A 25507-nucleotide genomic window follows, 5' to 3' on the forward strand; every position below is an offset into this window, starting at 1 on the left:
GGAGATATAGGAAGGATTTCAAGAGACAGAAGCAAAGAGGAACAATATTCCAGACATGGGGGAAAGGTATGAAGGCAGGAACTGGAATGTTATGTACGAGGGGGAGCAAGCTGGCCAGGTTGGCTGGAATATAGAATTCATGAGGGGGAATGGTGTGAAATAATTCTATAAAAGTGTGTTGGAGCTAGATTGGGAAGGGCTTTAAAAAGCCAGACAATGGGGCAGCTAGGTGGCGCAGTGAATAGAGCTCTGGTCTTGGAGTCAGAAGGATCTGAATTCAAATCCAACCTCAGACACTTGACACTTACTAGCTGTGTGACCCTGGACAAGTCACTTAACCCCAATTTCCTCAGGAAAAAAAAAGTTAGACAATGGGAAAGGGCAGGGAAGGAAACAAGTATTAAATACCTACTATGTGCCAGGCACTGTGCTAAGCACTTACAAATAGTACCTAATTTGATCTTCATAACAGTCCTAGGAGGTAGATGGCCCTCATTTTACAGATGAAGAAAATGAGGTAGAGGTTAAGTGACTTGTCCAGGGTCACAGTTGATAAGTGTATGAAACTGAATTTGAACTCAAGTCTTCCTGACTCCACTCCTAGCACTCTTTCCACAGAAGAGCTTATATTTTCTATTAGAGACAATAGGGTGTCATTGACGCTTCTTGAGTGGGTGAGTGGCATGGTCACCCTTCTGTTTTAGGAATACCAATTTGGCAGCTGTGCGGAAGATGGATCAGAAAGGGGAGACAGAGACACAAATTAGGAGGCTATTATAATAGCTCAGGTGAAAGGTGATGAGGGCTGGAACCAAGGTAGTTGAGATACAGTCGGAGAAAAGGGGATGGGTGCTAGAGATTTGGCAGTAGAATTGACAATACTTGGCAACCAGTCGGATATGGTGGAGTGAAGGAGGATGAAGAGTCAAGGATGATGCTTAGGTTGAGCATTGGAGTGATTGGCAAGATAGTGGTTCCCTTAGCAGAAATAGGGAATTAGGAAGGGGGAGGGTTTTAAGGTGAAAATGAGTTCTTTTCAGGACATGTTGAGTTTGAGATGCCTACAATACATCCAGGTGGAGATGTCTAGCAGGCTGTTGGTGATATGGGCCAAGAGTTTAGGAGAGAGATGAAGTCTAGATATGTAGATTTGGGAATCATCAGTATATAGGTGATAATTGGACTCATGGGAATCAATGAAATCACCAAGGAAAAAAATGTAGAGAGAGAATAAAAGAGATCCTCAGAAGGAACCCTGGGGTAAATAGAGGATGGGTCCTCCTTTGGAGACCAAGAAGTCAGATAGATATGAAGAGAACCATGGAAGAAAAGTCATCAAAACCTAGGGAACATTGAGCAATCAGAAGCTGATAATCCCCAGCGTCAAATGATACAAAGAGGTCAAGAAGAATGAAGACTGAGAAAAGGTCACTAGATTTAGCAATTAAGAAAGTGTTGGTGATGTGATAGTGATTGTTAAGAAATAGTGTGTAGTGGGGTTGGAAACCAAATTGCAAGGTGATAAAGAGAAGCAGCTAGTGTAGATAGCATTTTCCAGGAGTTTGGTGAAAAGGAGGCAAGATATAGGACTATAATTCCAGGGAATGTGTGAGATTTTTTTTTGGTCTGTATTTGTGATTTTATTGCATAGAAAGCTCCCTGGTAAAGAAAATCTTTTTCTCAATTGTGTAATTTGTAATTTTAGAGAGTTGACTAAGGAACTGAGAGGTAGTGATTTGCCAAGGATCACACAGCTAGTATGTGTCAGAGGTGGACTTTAACCCAAGGGATTCTAAATCTGATGTTTGTTCTCTTCCCACTATTCCAAGTGGCTTTTCAGCTGAAGGTTTGTTTCATTTATTTATTTATTTATTTTTTTCAGGAGTGGGGAGATTTGGTCATTTCTGTGAGCAGCAGGGAAAGAGCCAGTGAATAAAGAAAGACTGAAGATCAGAAAGTAAGAGATGATCATAGGGCCAAGTTCCTTGAGGAATTAGGAGGGGATGCCAAGGACACAAGCCATATGAGCAAGTAGAAGGACAAACTCTGAGACTGGAGTGAGTGGAGGAATGATATTGAGGGGAATTGAAGTATAGGATGGGGGGAGAAGAAGGGGTTCATGATGGATATCCTCAATTTTCTCAGGAAAGATGGGCAAAATCTGCTGAGAGAGAAGAGAAGAAAAAGGTAGTGTAGGATGTTTGAGAAAGAAGAGAAGGTTTGGAACAGATTCTGAGGGATTGTGATCAGGAGTAATTAAGGAAGAACAAAAGAATTGCTGTGCTGTAGTGAGGTACTGCAGAGATTAGATGACCCAAATCTGTGGTGGACCTTAATAGAATGGTGAAATGGCTTCCTCTATTTGTGTTCAGGGGTACTTGAGTAGGAGCAGAGAAGACCAATAGTGGGGGTAAAACAGGGTCTGGAAAGCAACGCGTGGCAATAGGTCAAAGAAGCAAGGGTAGAGAACAGTGCAAACTTGAACTGGCCAATAGTCAAGATTTTTTTTTAAACATGGCATTCAATTTAATCACTATTATTAAACAAAAAGGTTCAAAATGTCTCACTTTTTTGCTAAACATGCATTCACCCTGCAGTTGTTTATGATGATAGCTCCTATTTCTACCTCACTTTTGCTTTAAGTACATTAGCTCTTTTGATCCTCACAACAACCCTGTGAGGTTGGTGAATCCAGTCAAGTGACTTCCAATTTCCAAGTCTAGGGTTAATCCACTGTTCTCTGGTACCTCTGCAATCGCCAGAATGGCCAATAGAAGACCAATTGTATACGTAGGTCACATTGTTGTGGGTAGTAAGTCAATACAAGGGTGGATTTGTAGTTTAGCTGCTCCCGCAAGAGAAAAAATAAGGTCTTTCCTCTCCATCACAAGTCCATAAGATGAATTAAATCTGTGTGTCTTCATGGTACACATATTCCCCAATGTCAGCTTGGTGAAGCATGACAATTGCCATGTGGTCCACCTTTCTGCAGTCCAGTGTAGACTTTGCTGCCACATCAAAACCCAAAGGGACATCTTTCATGGTGAATATCACCAGTCCCTGAAACTATCAGTATTTTTTGTGATTCCATCCAGGCCAGACTTCAACACATTGTTATTCAGTTGTTTTCAGTCATGTCCAACTCTTTGTGACCCCATTTAAGGTTTTCTTGGCAAAGATTCTGGAGTGGTTTGCCATTTCCTCCTCTAGTTCATTTTACAGATGAGGAAACTGAGGCAAACAGGGTTAAGTGACTTGCCTAGGGTCACACAGCTAGTAAGTGTCTGAGTCCAGATTTGAACTCAGGAAGATGAGTCTTCCTGACTTCAGGCCCAGCACTCTATCTACTGTGCCAACTTGCTGTCCTTTAACATATGGTTCCCATATAAGAATGACTGCTCTGTTCCAGGTTTCACTCATACTTTATGCGTTCCATAAGGTTCCAGGTAATTCAAGGCAGTGATGTGCAGTCTGAACATCTGAGTCTTAGTGAATTTTTCAAAGCAGGTCCCCAGGGACAGCAGCTCCTCCAGTTCTTAAACTGCCAGTTTAAGAATCTTCTCACATTATAGATTCTGTCTTTATGGAGCTGGGAACAATAGGTGTCATCAGGTTAGTCTACAAGCAACTGAATGTTTTCTCTAATATATCTTAAGAGCTTCTGGAACGAGGCCCAAGCCTCTTCTTTGGTTTGGGTTTGTATCTTGCCAATAGTCAAAATTTTTAAGGGAGTATAGTGAGACTAGAACAAAGGTTATAGACTAGAAAGGGAGAGGTAGAGTGACTAGAGATTAGGATAATGAGAGAAATGATTATTAAATAACCAATTATTGGGGAGATCCAGAATTTTTTTCCTTTTTAAAGAGATCTCTCACCTTGTCCAAAAATTTGCCTCCACCAAGATTATCTTATCTAGGTGGAATTGTTGCCCTACCTAAAAACTTTATAAAGAATTTAACTGGGGTGAATTTCTGCCCATTGTATTCTACTCAGGCTTGGGTGGGAGTGTGGGGGGGTAGATCCTTTGTCTAGATTGCCCACTTCTGGGGGTGGTCTGGGAGTAAGTGATGTAATCAAAGTCATATTCCCCAGCCCCTCATGGGAATAGGTCCACCTCTCATTATAATATTCATTCTTCTCATTGTTAACCTATCAGAGTTGATTGCTATCTGTCAGGAACACCCACTCTTTCTAGGGCACGTAAGCTTCAAGAAGTCCCCATGATTCCTCCTTGCTCACCAAGAGGAACAAATGAGTCCATTTTATAGAATACTTACTATCCGTAGTTAATAAAATCGATTATAATTTACCCAGAAACTCTGTCTCAGAAATTTTCACTTGCCACAATTAGGACAAATAATTCATTTAGGAGGGGTGAGGATAGAAGCATAGGTCATAGTAAGATAAAGTAATTTTAGAGCTCTAATATGGAGGTGGAACACATGGCAATGAGGTTAAGGGTAGCTGAGGTGGAGTGTGTGGTACAGGTCATGGGAGTTGAGGAGGCTGATGAACTATTTCAGGATGCAATTATAAGGACAAGGGGTTGAGATGATCCATGATTCACAGTACTGAACTCCTTGAGAAAGGAGGGAGAATGATCTGAGGGCCAGTAGATAACTTACACCAAGATCTGGAAGTCATGGTAAATCTAGATGGAGTGAAGCTATAAAAAGAGGAGGTTGCTGAGTGATGGTGGCAGGGGGATGGCTTGGAAGTGGCAGGTAAAGAGCACAAGTAAATCTACTCCTCTTTCTAGCCCAATGTATTGGTGAGCACTAGAGAAATTGGTTTGAAAATGAAGAGGGCAACTAGAGGGTCAGTGGCTTTGGGGAAGAGCCAAGTTTTTATGAATGAGAGAAAATGGATGGATTGTGAGAAAAAGAAACTTTTAATAGGAAGGGTAGTTTTGCTACCAATAGAAAAAAGGCACAATGAAAGGGGAGGAAAGTACTGAATAGAGAATCAGGAGTAGGGCTAAAGTGACCTGGGATGAGGGAGCAGGGAGTGGCAACAGGAGAAGAGAGCTTTCATCTGGGCAGGCTAAATTCAAAAACCCAAGCATTTGGAAGAGATAAGGAGAGATTTTGTTAGCATAGGACAATAGATGGTTGACCTTTGGTAGCAAAGGCTGCTGTGCCCTAGGTTCTGGCTAAGCAGGTGCTATTCTTTATGCTATACTGGTCCCCTTCTCCCATTGGTGAGCTTCTTCCAGGGCCCCCATTTCGGGTGGTCAATTCCCCTCTTTACTGAGCTTCTGACTTTGCCTGTTTCCAAACCATAACCCCTGTTGGGTGCGTTCATTCTCTCCCTTTACCCCTTTTCAGCTCTCTTTTGTATGTTCCCCATTAGAATGAATGCTTTTTTTTGACTAGGCAGTGGGGTTAAGTGATTTGCCCAGGGTCACACAGCTAGTAAGTAGCAAGTGTCTGAGGCTGAATTTGAACTCAGGTCCTCCTGACTCCAGGGCTGGTGTTCTATCCACTGCTCCACCTAGCTGCCCCAGAATGAACGCTTCTTGAGGGTAAGGTCCGCCTTTATTTTTACTTGTATCTGTGTCCCTAGCACTTCGCACAGTTCAGGGCATATTCTTGTTGCCTTGTGTCTTGTTTTTTTTCTTTATATTTATTCTGTACACACACACACACACACACACACACACACCCCTCCCCCCAACAGAATTTAAGTTCCTTGAAAGTAGGGTTATATATTTGTATCCCCACTATGAGGCACTATACCTGCCACTTGGTAGACTACTAATAGATGCAACAAGCATTTGTTAACTTATTTATGAGTATTAAATTTATCAATAATTTATTAGCATTTATTTATTATCTCTCCTTTTCTTATTTGTATTGCCTGGCACTTAGTCTAATGCCTGGCATATAGTAAGCACTTAAAATATTTATAGATTGATTGATAGATATTGATTGATTAGTTGATTTGATTTGATAGAATTTGATAGAATTTGATTTCTTAGTCCTCAGTTTTTTCATCTGTAAAATATAGTAGTTGAATTTGATCTCTAAGGTCCATTCCAATTTTAAATCTGTGCTCCTAGGAGGCCAAGACAAGAAAATTGGGGCATTTTTACTTACAATAAGTGAACCAAAGAACAAGAAAGTGAGAAGTCCAAGTACTAGTTTATGCCATGGTAAGCTTGGGACTGTTGTTCCCGACCCTATAAATAATACACAGTGCTGTGTGGTTTATAAATGACTTTTCTCACAATAACTCTGTGTGGTAGGTGGCCCAAAGATTATTATTCCCAAACTATTAACTTGTACAAAATCTATTCCCATGACTCACTGTGGCAGGGAGATATTCTGGATTCTAAAAGGCCATTCTAGAGGAGTATAAATTCTGGTAATTTCTACCATGCCAAAAAGGATCGTAGGATCATAGGATCATAGGTTTAGAATTGAGAGGTAGCTTAGAGGTTGTTGAGCCCAATCTCCTAATTTTACATTTGAAGAAAATGAGGCCCTGAGTGGTCAAATGATTGCCCAGAGTCAGGCGTCGAGTGTCTGAGGTAGGATTTGAACCTAGCTGAACCTAGGTGTTCCTGACTTCAAGTCCAGCATTCTACTTACTATACCAGTCCCTGCAAGAGTGGGTCTGTCTAGCTAAGTACAGAGAAACTCATCATTAGTAGGCTGGCTACTTTGGGATGAATTATTTGGCCATGGTAATCCAGAAAACAAAGAAAAATACACCCCTTCCCACATTGGCAGCAACATTAGCAGGTACAGAAAAGGAAGCAGAGGATGATAAAGGTCATTTGGTTCTTAGATGTTCTATGAACATTAATTTAGCTTTTGGTATTCTAAATATAAGAGCTTATATTGAGTGACTAAAAAGTCAGCAAATTACTAGAGGAAACATTATATCAATCAACTAACATTTATAAAGTGCCTGCTTTATGTGTCAGATATTGTGTTAAATGCTGGAGACACAAAAAGAGGCAAAAGACAGTTCTTGCCCTCACAGAGCTTACAAATCTAATTAATTGTTATATTTTTATAGATGAAACCAGAAGACAACAGGAAGTTGTGGTTAAATGAAAGGATGATTCACATGTTCTCCTTGGAGAGGGTGTTAAGAGAAGCTGTTAAGAGTTCATTTAGTTGTGTATCCCAAGGCAATAAGAAATGTCATTTCATAGAATATTTGGTTATCTCATGTTGTCCTTGGCCCACAATAATGATATTTTTCTTTTAAAAAATTATTGATATCTTTTGTTTTTGCATCACCTTCATTCCTAAATATATCTTTTCTCTTCCCCTTACCCAGTGATTGAGCCCTTATAATAAAGAATAAAACAGAGAAAGAAAAAAATAGTTCAGTAAAACCACCACATTAACCATATCTGACAGTATATGCAATGGTCCCTACCCATAGTCCCCCACTTGTGCAAGGAAGGGAGGGAGGTTCATTTTTGAATCTTTCACCTATTAGTGCCTGCAGGTGCTTTGCCAAAGCATCAAAGTGTCCTGAGGGAGAGATAGGAAGGCAGCATGTGCCTCTTCTCAAACTCAGGTGAGTATAACCCAGAATTCTGTGTGCAAGAATAGCAGTGGCCCCCAGACCACTGATACTATAAAGCCATCATTGGTGTATGTTGGGGGAACCCTTTGTGGAGAACAGGCCCTGGCACCCTGGAGAACATTCCTGACATTGCTATCACCAAACCATCTGCTGAGCAACTGCCAATCATAGGAAGATAAGTCCAAGAGCTGCAGGAACAGCAACACTCCCTAGACCACTGGATTTAATTTTCACCAGCTCCTGCTATCTCATCCATGGGAGATGATGACATGGCATCAGCCTTTGTAGATGCTTCAGTCCCTGCCTTCTCATCAGCCACAACTGCTGAAGACCCAGAAAAGAAACTTCTTACCATTAGTGTCCTTGGGAGGGGATAAACATTTAAAGAGTGCCTACTGTGTGCTAGGCATTAAGTACTTTACAAATTTCATTTCATTTGATCCTCACAACAACACTGGGAGGTAGGTGCTATTACAATGCCTATTTTTAAGTTGAGGAAAGTGAGATAAGCAGAGGTTAAGTGACTTGCTCAGGGTCATATAGCTTGTAAGCGTCTGAGGTTGGATTTGAAGTTGTCTTCCTCACTCCAGACCTAGCGCTCTATCCTCGTTGACTCACTTTGGCCAATGAATGGCTCGGTGTCAGAAACGTATGTGGTTTTGTTAATGGAAATGACTCAAAAACAGATGTATTCTCATTAGCTTTGCCACTGCACCCTAAGAACCTGGTCTTTCTATCTGAGTTGGGACTGAAAACTTTTGTATGTGTGATCTCCCTCTATTAGAATGTGAGCTCTTTAAGAGCACAGACTGTCTTGCTTTTCCATTTGTATTCCCAATGTTTTGCCCATGGTAAGTATTTTATAAATACTTTTTCATTTGTTCATTCTCCAAAGTCAAGTTTGGTCGCTCTAATTACATAGCATTCAGTTACACGTTTTTATTGTTTGGATTTTAATTTTTAGTCACTGAATACATTATTTTTTTCCCCCTGGTTCTACTTATTGCACTCTTCAGATATTTATATATCTTCCTATATCTGTGTTCTATAAGTATACTTGTTGTGAGTTCCTTGAATAGGGATTTTTTTTCACCCTTCTTTGTATCCCTAGTACTTAGCATGGTGCTTGACATTTAGTCGATGCTTAATGCATGCTTGTTGACTTGACTTACAGTATAGTAATATTCTATCACATTTATATACCAATTTGTTTAGTCATTCTGTAATTAATTGTTTTTTACTTTGTTTCAAATTTCTTGCTTTCACAAAAGTGCTCATTAATATTTTGGCATGTCTGAAGACCTTTCTTTGACTTCTTTCTGGTGTATGGCTAGTAGCAGGATCTCATAGCAACTCTCTCTCTCTCTAACATAATTCCACATTGTTTTCTAGAGTGGTACAGACTAGTTCACAATCCTCCAAACAGTGTATTAGTGTTCCTGCTTTTCTGCAGCTCCTCTAATAGTGATTATTTCCATTTTTTTTCCCTTTTGCCAGGCTGCTGGTTGTGAAGTGAAATCTTAGATTTGTTTTGATTTACATCGCTCTTATAAATAATAAGCTTTTGCAAAAAGGCCACCCTAAAGATAAAAACTGTTGGCACCACAAATGGAAAATGCATAAAAGGACAGACATTGACAAAGACTATCATCATTTCCTAATGATACAATTAATGGATAAGATAGAATAAAGGGGGAAAAAAAGAAAAGAAAAGCATAGAAACTATACCAGTCAGCATATAATGGATCTCCTTGCTAAATACAGAGATATGGCAATGAAGGGCAATACCTATTTAGAATACAAAGAATACAAAATGGTTTATAAAATTTTATAAGTGAAGATGGTGGAAGATTATGAGTAGCATCACCTTATAAAAAACAAAGGCAAAACAAGTAAACAATGACTGCAACTTGATGAAAAATTTAATTAAGCCAGATCCTCTTAAGAACATTTAACATTGAAGCTGGAAGGAAAACAACAAACAAGTAAAAAATTAGAAGGATTTGTCCTGGTTTTTAATTTTATACCAAATTATTTTTTCTATCAATGACAATGGATTTACAATACTTGGGTTTTAAAATTACAGCCCTCACTGTGCTACATGAAGAAGTAGAAATGACACTAAAGGAAAAAAAAAAGGGAAATGCAGCTTTCAAATACATGGGAGTTAGTTATTATTGTTCAGTCATTTTCAGTTGTGTTTGACTCTTTGTGACCTCATTTGGAATTTTCTTGGCAAAGATACTGGAGTGATTTGCCATTTCCTATTTCAGCTCATTTTCCCAATGAAGAAACTGAGGCAAACAGGGTTAAGGGACTTGCCCAGGGTCCCACAGCTAGTGTCTGAGGTCACATTTGAATTCGGGAAGATTCTGTCCACTGTGCCACCTAGCTGCCTTATCTGTGCTAGAGATGGTAACAATTCTGAAAGCATTGAAGGACTGATTTTCCTGAGATTGGGGTAGATACCTCTTTCCCTCTTTCAGAGGAAAAAGAATCACAGATGTTGCTAAGAAAAAGTGGTAAAGGTATGACAGATATAGCCTGCTTATGTGTTTCATGGGTAATCCATATGACATATGACGTATTTCATGGGTAATCCAGTAGTTCTGGAAGCCCAAAATGTCAATTTATTAGTCACCACGGGAGGGCAAGTCATATTTAAATATTCCATAATTCCATATTCAAATCACATACCAAATGCTTTTCTTGGAGGTTTTGGTGTGCATGAGAAAACTTCCCATCCCTACAAGTCATATAGCTATTGTGGTTTGGGGGGAGGAGAGGAAGAGGGAAAGGGAGAATTAAAAACCTACACTGACAAAATTCTGAATCTATACTAAGGAATAATGAAATTTAGGTCAGAATTTTTGGAAAATTATATAAAAATTTGGGGTTTCCACCTCCATTCCCGCCTCAGGACCTTTCCCTTGTCAATCAATGACCTTCATATATAGAATATAGTCAATATGGCTTCATGTTTTATTAGACAAAGCAAAACCAAAACAAAACAAAACCAACAAACAAGTCTGCAGCCTGGCCCACCCCTTTTGAGAGGTGGGGAACTAGTAAGAATAGGGTACCAATGCCAGGCAGTAAATGACAGGGGTGAGATTTGAACTCACACTCTCTGACTCCAAATCCAGTGCTTTTTTCTTTTCTCCCAGACAACCTTTATAATAATATTTAATGGGTCTGGTCTAACAGGTCCCCTAGACTTTCAGGGAAATCTGGTACACCTCATGGAACATGTATAGGGATTGTTCTACTGGGGCCATCTCATAGAGCATGCACTGAGCTCCCCTGGCCACTTCCAGAAACATGTGTGGCTCCATGATGAAGGGTTTGGCCCTTTGGGATGATGCAGCAAATGCTGGGTGGTCCCTTGGTTTCCCACTTCACTCTATGATGGCTGTCAGGATAGAGAGGAGACCTGCTTCAAAACTACCTCAGAGATAATAAAAATAATGACGTGAAATTTAAGATCTGTAGATTTCCATTCTCTCTCTCTCTCTCTCTCTCTCTCTCTCTCTCTCTCTCTCTCCCCCTCCCCTCTCCTCTCTTGTCTCTCCTTCCCCTCCCCCCACCCTAGGATCTGCCGGACAAGTTAGAACTCTTCAAGTCTCTCCCTGGACCTCCAGTAAGGCAGAGATGGCTAATTTCTCACACCTGGCAGTCAGCACATGTACTAGATTTCAAAGCCTTGGCTGCATTTTCTGATTTATGTTTCTTTCCTTAGCACAAGTGATCAAACAGCAATCCTCAGATGGACATTTCCACTCTTGGAAGCAACCTTGTGACTTTAGAGAGATTGGACACTCCTGGGTTGCTCAATTGGTGTGGCTGCACTAAATTTCTGTTTTAAACCTTGTGTGTGAGGTGGTGTCCCTTATATCCCTAGCACTTCTTAGAGCCTGGCTTGCCAGAAGACCCATGAAGTATCATTGTTGAATATCCTTTCTATATAATATAGTTATATAAGTAAACCTTCTTTTGTTAGCTGTTGAATAACCTCTACGGTGCCTGATTTTATCCCAACGTTGAACCTGAACTAACAGCGTATCCACCTCAGTCAGGTCTCACCCTAGAACTCTCCTTCTCTTTAAGGACTTAGAGACAGTGCAGAGTCAAGATGGATGAGAAATGGGAGTTTAAAAGTCCTACAAAATGTTTTGCTTTGATGTTTTATCAACCTCTAGGGAGAGTATAATCATAGTTCTAACTAAGTTCATTCTCACACATACACACACACACACACACACACACACATACACACACACACCCCCACACACCCACATACACACACTCATGAGTAATTTGTGTTTTTAGTATTTTTTTTGAGGAAATAAATAGCGGTCTTATACCTGATTTATACTTGTACATTACCTTTCTATTCCTTCTACCATAGGTAGACGTGAGCCAGATCCAAACTTTATGTGATTCTCCCTGGGGTTCCTGGATTGGGGTGTAAAAAGCCAGAGAATTTGAGAAAAGAAGCCCAAATCCTCTTCAGAGCATAACTCTGCCATGACTGAACCTAGTTCATGCGTATGGGTCCAGACCTGGGAGAGAGAAGTCAATTTTTCTAGCTCTCCTAGACCCAGTAATGATTTTGTGTGTTATTTATTGCATGTGGATATGCAATAAAGTGGGCTCAGCACTGAATTGGAGGAGGAGGAAGAGAAGGAGGTTCTGGGGCAGGCCTAACTCAGGTGGGAACCCTGTTAGTTCAATTCAAGTTTGATGTTGGGATAAAATGAGGCATTGTAGAGGTTATTCAACAGTTAACAAAAGGAGGTTTACTTACATAACTATAGTATATAGAAAGGATATTCCAGCACTGAGTTTGGGTAGACACAGTTCCTCTCATCTCCATATGGAAATGTGTCTGCTCAGCATGGCAGGGTGTGGTGACTCAGTCAATCTTGGGACATCCTCCAAGTCTGAAGGGCCTAGACTTCCCATGGGTGAGCTTCTTTATATCCTTAGGTGACTATGAAGCCACTTAAATATGATCAGAGGCTACTAGGAAGCTGCCTCAAGGTATATATCTTGTGTCTTGGCCCCATGGGCTGATCAAGTCCCTGGGATAGCTTTTTCTCAAAAAGCAAACAAACAAACAAAAAACTTAGGGAACTTATGTTGTGGGTATAGGTGTAGATGGGGAGACCCTTGGTAGATAGTGGTCCTATCAGGGGGCTGGATTGGCTTCTTCTGGAAAAATTCCTGTCTTTTAAGTATCAGGATAATTTTGGTGTATTGCTATTGCATAATGGAATGTTGGTCTTCAAAGAATTAAAGTTGTGTCTAATTCAAAGGGGTGACATAGAGGTTAATGGTAGCCATGAGTAGGTGGTAATGTTACCAGTGAAAAATTACATAGGAGAATTGGCATAAAGTATATCATCAGACACGTGTAGGAAAAGAGGTGGGTTGGTTATGTAGATAGAACAAGGGAAAACCTAAGAAAAACCTATGTGCTGAACTGGACGCCCGAGAGAAATCAGAGCATCACACCCAATTGACTTTAATTGAGAGCGCGTTTATTTGAGCCGGCCGGCGACGGACCCCAGGCGTGCATCCCAGGGGCCGTCCCACCGAGGGTTTCATCTGAGATATTTATACTGTCCGGTTACAAAACAGGGTCTGGTGGGGTGCCGGGAAGGGAACAGGGTCCGGTGGGGTGCCGGGAAGGGAACAGGGTCCGGTGGGGTGCCGGGAAGGGAACAGGGTCCGGTGGGGTGCCGGGAAGGGAGCAGGGTCCGGTGGGGTGCCGGGAAGGGAACAGGGTCCGGTGGGGTGCCGGGAAGGGAGCAGGGTCCGGTGGGGTGCCGGGAAGACAGATCAGGTCATTTACAGAACAGGATGTTGCACCCCACCCTTGAGGATTTCACCCAGGGTGTTGTAACAGCCGTTAGGGGAAGCTGAGCCAGAGGCCCCGGGGTGTGGTGCCCCTGGGTCCCTAACGGAGGGTCTATCACAGTGCTACACTGGTATCTAGAAAACATATAGAGATACCAGGGAAGGTACCTAGCACATTAAGTGGGGCTCCTGCTGTGGATTTATAGAAGGACATTGACAAGAATATAGTAGCACAGGTTGAAAAGTCATTCATAGGTTGCTATCTGGACCTTTGTATTGAGTACTGCTATAGACAAGATCACAGAGCTATTAAAGTTTTGAGGTATCAACTTCTTTTTCCTAATTATTTTGAGCTTAGCTCATTGTCATTCTTCAATGACTATAGATATGTAAATATTGATACATATTTATTTAAGCTTTGATAGTTTAAAACTGCACAAGGCTTTTGGAATACCATGTAAATACATGTATGTATGTATTGTTTGTGCTTGTTCTCCAAGAGGATCAATGAAATCAGGAAGGTGATGTCTTGACTTGTAAATGAGTTGGATTTAAGTGAGGCAGGGCTGTGCCAAGTCACCAGCCTCACTCTCTCCTCTGGAGCTATCTAGGTCCAGTGGCAAGATATAGATCAGGATGATGGGGATGTCCCTGGATGAAGTGGGAGAACTTGGCCTTTTTAAGCTAAGGTCTTTCTCAGGTCTCAATTTGTCTGAGGCAACACCCATTCAGTGATTGATTAAGGCTGGGTAAGAAATGAGGCAAAAAAATGGCCTCTTTTACCTAGTCCAAAAAAAAAAAAAAAATCAATCTGGGAGGGGAACACTCTCAGGGTTTCTGGCCAAAACAGAAACAATTGCTATTTATACTCACTCTGAGCCATCAAAACCCAAACAATGACCAAGTGAGGCTTGGCCTAGGACCTATTGTTGGCTAATCTGTGAGAGGCAGAGTGATTTGGGTTTGAGTCATGGTCAAATTAGCTCCATTTGAATCCGAATAATTTTATCAAAGCCTAGGTTTCTAATGCTGTATTTCAAGAAATCATAAATGAAACTACATGGAGCAAAAGAGTTAATTGTCCCAGTTTTTTTTTAAGTGACAGAATAAATAAGGGAAGAGAAAAAGAGAAATCTAGCCCATAAACCCCAAGATATCTTGCTAGATTTCAGTGATCAGAATTTATATTCCTTTGGGCAGAGTACCACAGGTAAGGGTATATATGTATATATATGTATAAATGTGTATATTCATACACACATATACACACAAACTCTGATAGATTGTGTCAGTGGGTTCCTTTTCCACCTATAAGGCATAATTCTGGCATGGATTTTTTTCTTTAAATGTTTTATTGATTATCATTATTATTATTATTATTATTATTATTTACATTCCTGTCACTTCCAAATTATACTAACCATTCTGGAAAACCATTCCAGACAGGTTAGCTGAACCAGTTTATAGCTGTACCAACAGTATGTTATTAGTGTGTCTATCTTCTCAAAGATATCTCAATATTTACCTTGCTATTTTTGCCAATCTGATGGGTATGAAGGGAAAACTTAGAGTTGCTTTAATTTGCATTTCTCCTATTATTAGTGATTTTAAACATTCGTTCATATTGTTAATAGTTTGCATTACTTATCTTGAAAACATCTGGTTTGTATCATATCCTTTATCTAATTATCTGTTGAAGAATCTTTCTTTCTTATATATTTGTATCAATTCCCTATGTATCTTGGATATTAGACCCTTGCCAGATATTTGCTGTGAAAAAAATTTCCCAATTAAACCACTTTTTCTTCTTCAATTCAGTTTATTATTTTTATTTTCAAGGAACAGGTTTTTAAAAAATGAATCTATCCCTTATAATACCCCCCCTCCTCCCATTGAACAAATTAAAAAAAACCCAGTAACAACAAAGACCAACCACCCTGAAAATCAAATCCCTCAATACACATGGACTTAGTCTGGCAAAACAAATTCCTACATTAGCAGTTTCCTAAAATATGTATCTTCTTTTGTATTTTATGTTCAGCACCTCTCTGTGAAGCAGTATTTCATCTTCATTCCTTTCAGATTCATTTTTTTTCATTGCATTGATCAGAGTTCTAGAGTTTTTCAAATTTGTTTTTCTCTGTAATGTTAACATTGTTCTGCTCACTTCACCCTGCATCAGTTCATAATAGTCTTCTTAGTTTCCTGTGAAATTTTCAATTCCATCATTTCTTAAGGCACAGTAAATATTCCATTACTTTTGTGTACCATAATTTGCTTAGCCATTTCCCAATAGGACAATCTCTTAGTTTAAAATTTTTGGCTACTCACAAAAGAACTGCCATGAATAGTTTTGTATTTTTTATTTTTTTCTTCTTTGCAGATTTTTTTGGGGGTAGAAGCCTCGTTGTTATATAGCTGGGTCAAAGGGTATGCAAAGTTTTATAAATTTCTGGGCATAATTCAAAACTGCTTTTTGGAATGGCTGGACCAATTCACAGAACTTGTGTTTATGTTTTTTTCCAGTCTTTCCAATATTTGTCATTTTCCTCTTTTGTCATCTTTGCTGGTCTGATAGGTATAAAGTGTAACCCCAAAGTTGCTTTAATTTGTATTTCTCTGATTATTAGTAATTTAGCATATTTTATAACATTATTCCAGTTAACTGGTTCTACTCTAATTCTAGTTGTATTTGATATTGTTTGTGCAAAAGCCTTCCAATTTGATCTAATGAGAATTATTTTATAATCATTTCTATCCCTTGTTCAGTTAAAAAATGCTCCCCTAAACAGAGTCATGTAAGGTATCACTTGGTTTTTGTTTCTGTTTTTTTCCTATGTGGATTATTACTAGGTCTATCTCTTTTGAGTAACCATGGGTTTCAGTGAGAAGGATCTCAGTTGTCTGAGGGCTTGATGCAATCTGAACAATTTGAGAAACCGTTTTATCTGACTAGAGATGTAATAAGTTGTTTCCTTCAAGAGTGAGTTCTCTATCACCAGAAGGACCTTCATTTGGCTTCAAAAAGCATTATGACTAAGACAACAGTTTATATCAAAAGGGCCTGGGGGCTTTAGTAGACTTCTACCTCCAAATGAATCAATGGCTTGACACACAAAAAAAAATGCTTATACAATCTTAAGAAGATCATATGGTTGAATCATTCCACTGAACTTTGTACTGGTCAGACCACATCTGAAATCATGTGTTCTATTTGGGGTATATCGTCAAACTATCAAAGAATGGATGTGGAAAGTTAGGGTCAGAAAGATTGAGACTTGCCTTAGTAAGGATCAGAACTGTGAATCAAAACTAGTTCTAGTCGATTCCAAATCCAGTATTTTTCCCTCTATACCATGCTGCCTCTAATACAACCTCCTGATTTCCAATAGAGAAGTGTCAGGAAATACATCTTAGTGAGAGGGCATCACAAAGGCTGGAGAAAGAGCTGCTGTACCTGTCTGGTTGCCCCACTAGTTCCAAGAACTATATGGCAATATTTAGGAATTACCACAATGCACATTTGGAATTGGGCCTTTAGCTCTTTCCCAAGGACCTATTCCAATTTAGATATTCTTGCTCTTTGTCTAGTTCCTGAGGGAGTAGGGCTTGCAGGTATACATATAAAAAATTACGTGGGGATGAATAATATGGCTGAAAGCAGGAAATCGAGGAAGGAAGTGGGGAAGAAGCAGAGGCATGAATTGGCAAAGGGATTGGGTCTGTAGGTGGAGAATGGGTGAGGAGTTGGGCAGAAACTAGGATAAGGGGAATTATTAACTCATAGAATCTCAGAATTAGAAAGGACCTTAGAAGTCATCTAATTCTGAGAGTAGCCTGTTACTTGGTCTGCTGAGTACCAATCACTCTAATCTCATAAAACTCATTCTTTAGCTGAATAGTATCAGAGAAAGGACATGACATAGAGAACGATGAGGATAGGTTGGTTGGTGGTAGCAGGAGAGGGATGCATAGATGGGAAGGGAAGGTTCTGGGTTCTAGGCCAGATTCTGACAGAGACAGATGGAGGAGAATCTGGGTGGAGATGGTCCTGGAAGGCAATGGAAATAATGTGGCATGTGGCACTTTTACTGCCAATGCTTATTTACTCCTACCTGGGAGAATGGGCATTCTTTGGATATAGTACCTTAACTCAGACCTATTCAACTCAGACACTAGCCAATGAGATGGGAAAGTGGATAGGAGACCCTGTGTGTTCTGGTGGGATATTGTCTGGGGGGGCTTCTTGGGCCAGGCTTCTGCCATAAGGGGGGAGCAGTAGAGACAGTTCTTTCTGAAAATATTTCAGCTTCTCACTGTGGTGATATTTTTAGCAACCTGCTGGCAGAGGTGGAGCTTTGGTACATATTTAAACGGGCTTCTGCCAAGCTGGAGGCTTCCCACCTCTTCCCCACTCCGTGTCCCACAGAGGAAAAGGGGAGACATTTTATGTTCTAATCAATAATACTCTGGAGATAGAGTTCATCTTATTAGGTTAATGAGTGACCGTAGGCAGAACAGGTCCTCTCTGTGATTTCTTTTCCCACCCGTCAGTACTATTAGAACCGTAGTCATTGTCTCCAAAAACAATTTTATTGCTCTCTATTATGTAGGGGTAGAGTGCCCTGCCTAGAGTCTGGAAGACCTGAGTTCAAATCTGGATTCAGACATTTATTAGCTGTGTGACCCTGGGCAAGTCACTTAACTCTTTTTGCCTCAGTTTCCTCATCCACAAAATGAGCTGGAGAAGGAAATGGCAAACTACTCCAGTATCTTTGCCAAGAAAACCCCAAATAGGGTCACAGAGGGTCAGACATGACTGAAATAATTAGGCGTGAAAGAATATGTAGGGAGCGGTGTGCTAGGTACTGGGATACAAAGCCAATTATCCTGACTTTAAGGTCTTTATATTCTGGTGAGACATGAAAAAAATGTCCCTCCTCTTCAGGACCTTACTTAGATTTCACTTGTGGGTTACATAGTTCCTGCCCTCGAGGGCCTTATTAATTTCCCAGAAGGAGACCATCAATCAATAAATTAACAAGCAATTATTAAATGCTAGGCACTGTACTAAGTGGTGGGGATACAAATAACAAAGTGAAACAATCTTTGGCCTCAATGAGCTTATATTCCAATGGGGACACATACATAGATATGTGTAGAATTTGTCCTAAAAGTCTTAGTGCAGTTTTAAGCTTTAATAACTTAAAATTGACTTTTGGGGCCTCCCTATATAAGTGTATAAAAATAAATGTGAAGAGGATAAATACAAATCAATAAACATTTACTAAAGGCCTACTATGTGCTAGGGATTATATAAGTGCTAGAGATATGGGCAGGTCCTGCCCATAAGGAGCTTACAACCTAATACATGTGAAACAAAGTGGTTAAATAAAAGGTACTTTGGGAGGGGGTGCTCTAATGGTTGGCAGCAAGGTGGGGAGGGAGGTGGGAGAGTGGAGATGAAGAAGAACTCATAAAAGGTAAAAAGTGGTGCTTGAGCTGCGTCTTGAAGGAAGGGAGGGATTCTGTGTGGCAGAAAAGAGGAAGGAGTTCATCCCAAGCCTGGGGGACAGCCAGTGCAAAGGCCCAGTTATTCGAGGAGTATTGTGTGTAAGAACAGAGAAATGCTTGATTTAGCTGGTTTGGAGAGTGAGGGGAGGGGAGTAATGTACATAATGAAGCTGGAAAGATAGGCTGGCACCAGGTTGTGAAGGGCTCCAAAGCTAAACAGGGACATTTGTGTTTTATCGAGAGGCAAATAGGGAGCTACTGGTTTTTATTGAGTAGAGGAATAGCATAGTTAGATCTATATTTAAGAAAAATCACCTGGGCAGAAGGGTAGAGGATGGACTAAAGGGAAGAGGGACTTGAGGTAGGGAGACTAACTAGGAGACAGTGGTATAATCCAGATGAGAAGTGATGAGAGCCTGAACTAAGCTAAGAGCTGTGAGTAGAGAGAAGGGGGTGGATGTGAAAGATGTGGGGGTAGAAGGGGTAAGATTTGGCAACTGATTATATATGTGGGATGAGGAAGAGTGAGAAGTCAAGGATAATGCCAAGGTTAGGAACCTGGGAAGAATGATGGTGCCTTTGACAGAAATAGGAAAATTCTGGGAGAAAGATAACGGGACCTTTTTGGGACATGTGGAGTTTAAGACGTCACTGTGACATCCAGTGTGAAATGTCCAATAGGCAAATGGAAAACGGATGCTCAAGGGAGTTAATGGGGCTGGATATATAGATCTCTGAGTCATCTGCATAAAGATGATAATTAAATGTATTGGAGCTGGTAGGGTTATCAAGATAGAGTGGAGAGAATGAAGAGAGCCCAGGACACAACCTTAGGGAACACCCACAGTTAGGGGCTATGATAGGGATGATGAGCCAGCAAAGGCAACAGAGACAGAGTGGGGGTGGGGGAGGGATAGAAATAATCACTTATGTAGTCCCTACTACGTGCCAGTGTCAGGCATTGTTCTAAGTGCTTTTTACAGATATTATCCCATTTGAGCCTCACACCGACCTTGCAAGGTAAGTGCTATTATTATTCCCATTTTATAGCTAATTATTATAGGATATTATTATCTCCATTTTATAGAAGAAATGGAGGAAAATGGAGGTTAAATAACTTGTCCAAGGTCACATAATTAGTAAATGTCTGAGGTTGAATTTGGCCTCAGGTCTTCTTGACTCAGAACTGCTTAACTCCTCAAAGTATGGCTTGATAGGTAGGAGAACTTGGAGAGAATATCCACGAGACCAAGGTGGTCAACAGCCTTATGTATAGCATATAAATCAAGAAGGACTAGGACTGGAAAAAGACCAACAGTTTGGACAAGTTAGACACCTTGGTGATTTTGGAGAGAGCAGTTTCAATGGAGTGGTAAGGTCAGAAGCCAAATTCCAAAGGGTGCAGGGTGACTAAAAGAAAGCAACAAGTATAGGAGTTCATCTGAGAAGGGGAGAAGAAATATAAGATGAAAGCTTGAGGGAATGGTAGGGTCTATTGAAGAGGTTTTGTTTTTTATGAATAGAAGAGACTTGGTCATGTTTGAAGGCAGTAGGAAAGGAACTATAGATAGGAAGAAGCAGAAGATGGGGGGGAGGGATGATTGAGGTTACAATATGTTGGAGAAGATGAGAAAAAGGGGATTAAGGGGAAATGTAGAGTGTTTGGCCTTGGCAAGGGGAAGGGCCATCTTATTGTCAGAGACTGGGGGGAAGGAAGAGAGAGTAACAGATGAAGTCAAGGGGTTTGGGGATGAAGAGAAGGAAAGATGATTGTGCTCATATCAAATGACTTCAATTTTCTAAGTAAGAGGCAAAGTCTTTAGCTGAGAGAAGGGAGAAGGTGGAGATATGGGAAGCCTGAGAGAAGATAAAGTTTGGAATAGCTTCTTTGGGAAGTGAGAGAGAGAATGTAAATTAAGGAGGAATAAAAGGATTGCTTTGATTCAGTGAGTGTCCATTCGATGTTGGAAAACACAAGATTTATAATGTGCCCAAACAGCACAGTTGTGTGATTTCCTCAAGCTGTGTTCAACCTTTTCTTCAACTCTGTTTATGAGCAGAAGGATGGAGGCAGATGGTGGGAGAAATCCAGGGTTGAGGAAAGAGTAGCAATAGTCATCTGGTCAAAAAAGTCAATAAACATTTATTAAGCACCTATTATGTGCCAAGCACTTTGCTAAGCTCTAGGGATACAAAAGAAAGGCAAAAGAAAATCCTCACTCTCCAAAAGTTCATAGTCTAATGGGAAGACATGAAAAACATTTGTACACAGAAAAAGATATATACAGGATAAATTGGAGATTATCAACACAGAGAAGTCACTTTAGCATTAAAGGTGATCAAAAAAGGCTTTCTGTAGAAAGTGGGATTTTAGCTGGGACTTTAAGGAAGTCAGGAAAGTCAGGAACTAGAAGATGAGGAAGGAGAGAATTCTAGGCATGGGGGATAGCCAGTGAAAATGCCTACTTGGGAAATGGAGTGTCTTGTGTGAGGAGCTTGCAACAGCTCGAAGGCAAGGGATTTGAGAATAGAGAACAGTGTAGAATTAAATTGGCTAACCATGAGTAGCGAATGGAAATGGAAGAATTAAAAGTCAGAGAAGGGGTAACAGCCCACAGGAAGTACTGTGGGAAGGAAGGAGTGGAGGTGGTGAAGTGGGCAAAGAATGGGTATTGGAAGAGTGAGGCACAGAGAGAGATGGAATAATAGTTCATATAACGTCATTATGATAGGTCATTTTAAGTGGATCATTTTCAGAATTTGTGAGATCCAGCATGTGAACACCCCTATGTGTGACTGAGGTGGAATAAAAGAACAGATCATGGGATTTAGGGAGGAATTGGAAGGCTAAGGAAGCTGAAAGACCATCAATGTGGCTATTGAAGTCTCCTAGGATAAGGCTGGGATTTGGGGAGGTATGGAAGATGGTAAACCAAGTGCTGAACCTCTAGAGAAAGAAATTCTCTGTATGTTTGTTTGTTCTTCTCTCTTTCTGTCTCTGTCTCTCTGTCTCTCTCTCACCTCATTAGTTCCTATGGCTTTCATTATCATTTCTATGCTGATAGCTTATAGATCTATATATCCAGGCCCAATTTCTCCCCTGAGTGTTAGTCCCATATCACCAGATATATGTTGGCCATTCCAAACTATATGTCCAAGAGACAGCTTAAACTTATCTTGTTCAAAATGACCTAGGGCTGATATATAACAGCCAGCATGATGTGGATGGGGTGGAAATTTTTAATTGAGTGAACTTCAAAGGAGATGTTGCTGAGTGATGATGTTAAAGTGAGAGTCTGGAAATGGCAGGAGAGAATAAGGAGGGTTCTGACTCCACCTCTAGGACTAGTGTGTAAAGGGGTGAGTGAAGGTACAGTCAGTGATGGATTTGATGACTAGGGATACAGTGTCGTCTGGGGAATGCGAAGCCTCAGTGAGGGCTAGCGAATAAAAGGACTTGTGAGAGAAAGAGGTCCAACATGAAGGAAAAATTTGTTTCCTGTGGAATGGGAATTCCAAAAGTAGGATTGAGGAGGATGGGGAATAAGAGGTGGGGATTGTGGATAGAATTTTTTAAAAAAAGATAAGTAACAGTAACAAAGTAACAAATGGCAAGTGCCAATTAAGTGGTATAGGCGGTCGAAGGAATTCGGAGGAGTGGTCAAGGATGAATTAGACATAGGAGGGAAGAACTTAGAGAAGTGTAGAAGAGTGAGAAGGTTATTCCATGTTGATGAATGTCCGTTTACATAGGGGGCTAGGGGAAAATAAGATTTGATTAATAAATGTTCATAGGATCATAGAACTAGAAGGGAACTTAGAAGAAATCTAATTTAAAGCCCTCATTTTATACATGAGGAGACTAGGGCTCAGAGAGATAAAGTGATTTGCCCAAGGTCACACAGGTGATAAATGGCAGAGCTAGGATTACATTTTATGACTACAAATCCAGAATTCTTTTCACTGAACCACCTATTGAACTAAATTAAGAGTTAGGTAGTGACCAGATTATTGAGAGTCTAAGGAGTTTGGAGTCTCACTAATGCAGTACCTTATAAATGCAAGCTACTAGATAAATATTTATTGAATTAAATTATCCTTAGTTTTATTATCCTCCAATACTCTAGTCATTAACTATATTACTGACTGCAAAGCCATTAAATGAATGGCTTTGAATGAGGTTTTCTGAAATTTATAGAGACAGGGTTCATGCCTTTAGGGAACTTATACTTCTTGAGAAAGGCAAGGTGACCTAATGATAATTTATAGAAGTGTAAATATGTAGAGCAACATGTATACATATGCTCAATATGTTGTGAGTGTTTTGTAAAATAACTGTTAGTTTAAATGAAAAGATCACTAAAAGGAAGTTGAATTCTGAGTAATGGAAAAACCAATAAAAGTCTTGGAGAAGAGATAATGAAAAATACATCCTTCTTCATAGCAGAGATGTGGGAGGCTATTAGAACAGAATATTATATTTATATATGTTATCAAATCATGTTTCCATATCAAATATTTTTGACTGTTTTTCCTTTGTCACAAAGAAGAGGTCAGTCTGGAGGGTTGGGTGCATGGCAAATGACTATGATATAGAGATAAGACATCAATAAAACTTTAAAAAATGAAATATAAGAATAATAAAGAAATATAAGAAGATTTAATAAAATATTGTACCCTATGTCCATTCCTCTTTCTCTTCTTCCCTCCCCCAACTCCTGGCCCCAGCCCTCTAGCTTATGTGACCTCAGATCCATCTCAGTAGCTCTGATCCCCAAGGAAGATTATGTTCTCCGTTCTGGTTCTGCTCTTATCCCAGAGTAATTTCAGGAAAATCTCCAAAAGCTTAGTTATGATATATATCTCTGGGTTTCCCTGAATACAGGTGACAAAGTCCCCTTCCATAAAGATACTCATTATATAATATGTTCATAGGGTATGGGAAAGCTGTTTCTTTCATCACTGAAATGGCATGATATGCTTAGTCTTCACAGGTGACATGAAACACTCAAAAAGTCCATATAATGAGTAGATTGTCTTTTTTTCTCATAAATAAATAAACATTTATTAAGTACTTTTGTGAGACTACTAAATACTTATCTCCCATTTACTTTGGTTCTACACAGTCTAAGAAATCAAACCACTATTATGGAAGATTGGCTAGGTCCAGATCTCCTAACCAATCAGGGGCATGGCTTTCTGTAGTCCTTCAGTTGCTGGATGACCCTGGCAAGGATCAAGAAGTTGTCTTCTTCCCTTCTAAGAAGTGTGGAATTATGGATAGATACATTTTCTTTTGGTCATCTGCTACCCCAAACCCAAACTCAGGGACTCTTGACCTGACAAACTCTTCAAGATTGCTAGTTGCTGACCTGTACTTAGGGAAGGAAACCAAAGACACAAGGCATCCAGGGACTCAAGATCCAGTTTTGGATTTTCCTGGGCAAACATTTTTTTAATTTGCCAAATGTTTCTGTTACAAATTGCCAATGCTGCTAAGTGAGGGAAAGTAAACCCTTTCCCTGCCCCTCGATCTAAGTCCACAGGAGAGAAAGCCCTAGAAAAGAATGTCAAGGCAGAAGGATCCAGAGTAGCAGAGCCTCATTCTGATAGACTCTAAAAACAGGGAATTTCCTACAAAAGTCCATCCTCCCTGATGTTTAATTGCTAGTTGTTTTTTGATGAAACCCCAAGTTATTGGGGACAAATCAGGAGTTCCATATGTCATCACAGCAAGGTGCTAGGGTGCATGCCTCTCCACAAGAGTTAATGAGAACTTCCTTAGGAGGTGTCTACTTTTGTTCAGACAAAGGTCCATGTCCTGTAATTTCATGAAGTGTGTTGAGGAAAGCTCAGATTGATCAGAGGTTGTCCTGAGCAATCCCTCATTACCAAAAAAAAAAAAAAAATGGTTGATAGTAAGTAGAAAGCCCCATTTTGTGAACAGGTAGCAAGCTTCTGATGTCACAAAACTGCAATCTCTGATGTCATCTACCCTACGGCTCTGTTATTACATGTACACTAGCTACTATGATATTGAAGCTCATTAATGTGTGTTGTTGATGATGATAAACTGGGAACTACTTACCTTACTAGATGCTTCAGATGTTCCAGCTTTTGATAAATTCTGAACATAACACTCCAAGTCCTCTGGCTCAGTTCTAGAATGGTCCAACCTATCCAAAATTCTAGAATAGCCTCATCAGATTCATTGGCTGAATATTAGAGTGAATTGCAGATATTATCAACAGAGTGAATCTTACTTACTTACTTCTTACTTGCTTCTTACTAGACTAAAACACTCCCAGGGCCTATGGGCTCTGATGACCCAGAGAGAAGAAAAGGGGCGGGAAGAGCAAATGAATGACTGTTGATTCATTTGACTCATTATTCCTGTAGTCTTACTGTATTCAGTATAGATCATTGGGATAGTTTGAGGCAAGGAGGCAAAGCAAAAGGGACATAGCACCCTAGTTTATAAGGATTATAAAGGATATGTACTATATATTCTTGATGGTACCCATAAGGGATATGTGTACTATAAGGGATCATTCTTGGGATGTACAACATTTTCATCAGATAC

The 25507-nt window shown here is 40.1% G+C and overlaps 1 pseudogene; it reads right to left on the reverse strand.

Annotated features, from left to right (window-relative positions):
• Positions 1-592: 592 nt before the first annotated feature.
• Positions 593-17856, reverse strand: LOC114022716 (annotated as a pseudogene).
• Positions 17857-25507: the final 7651 nt, after the last annotated feature.

Source organism: Vombatus ursinus, unplaced genomic scaffold, assembly GCF_900497805.2.
Source record: "Vombatus ursinus unplaced genomic scaffold, bare-nosed wombat genome assembly UNPS02014813.1, whole genome shotgun sequence".
In the NCBI taxonomy this organism is placed as follows: Eukaryota; Metazoa; Chordata; class Mammalia; order Diprotodontia; family Vombatidae; genus Vombatus; species Vombatus ursinus.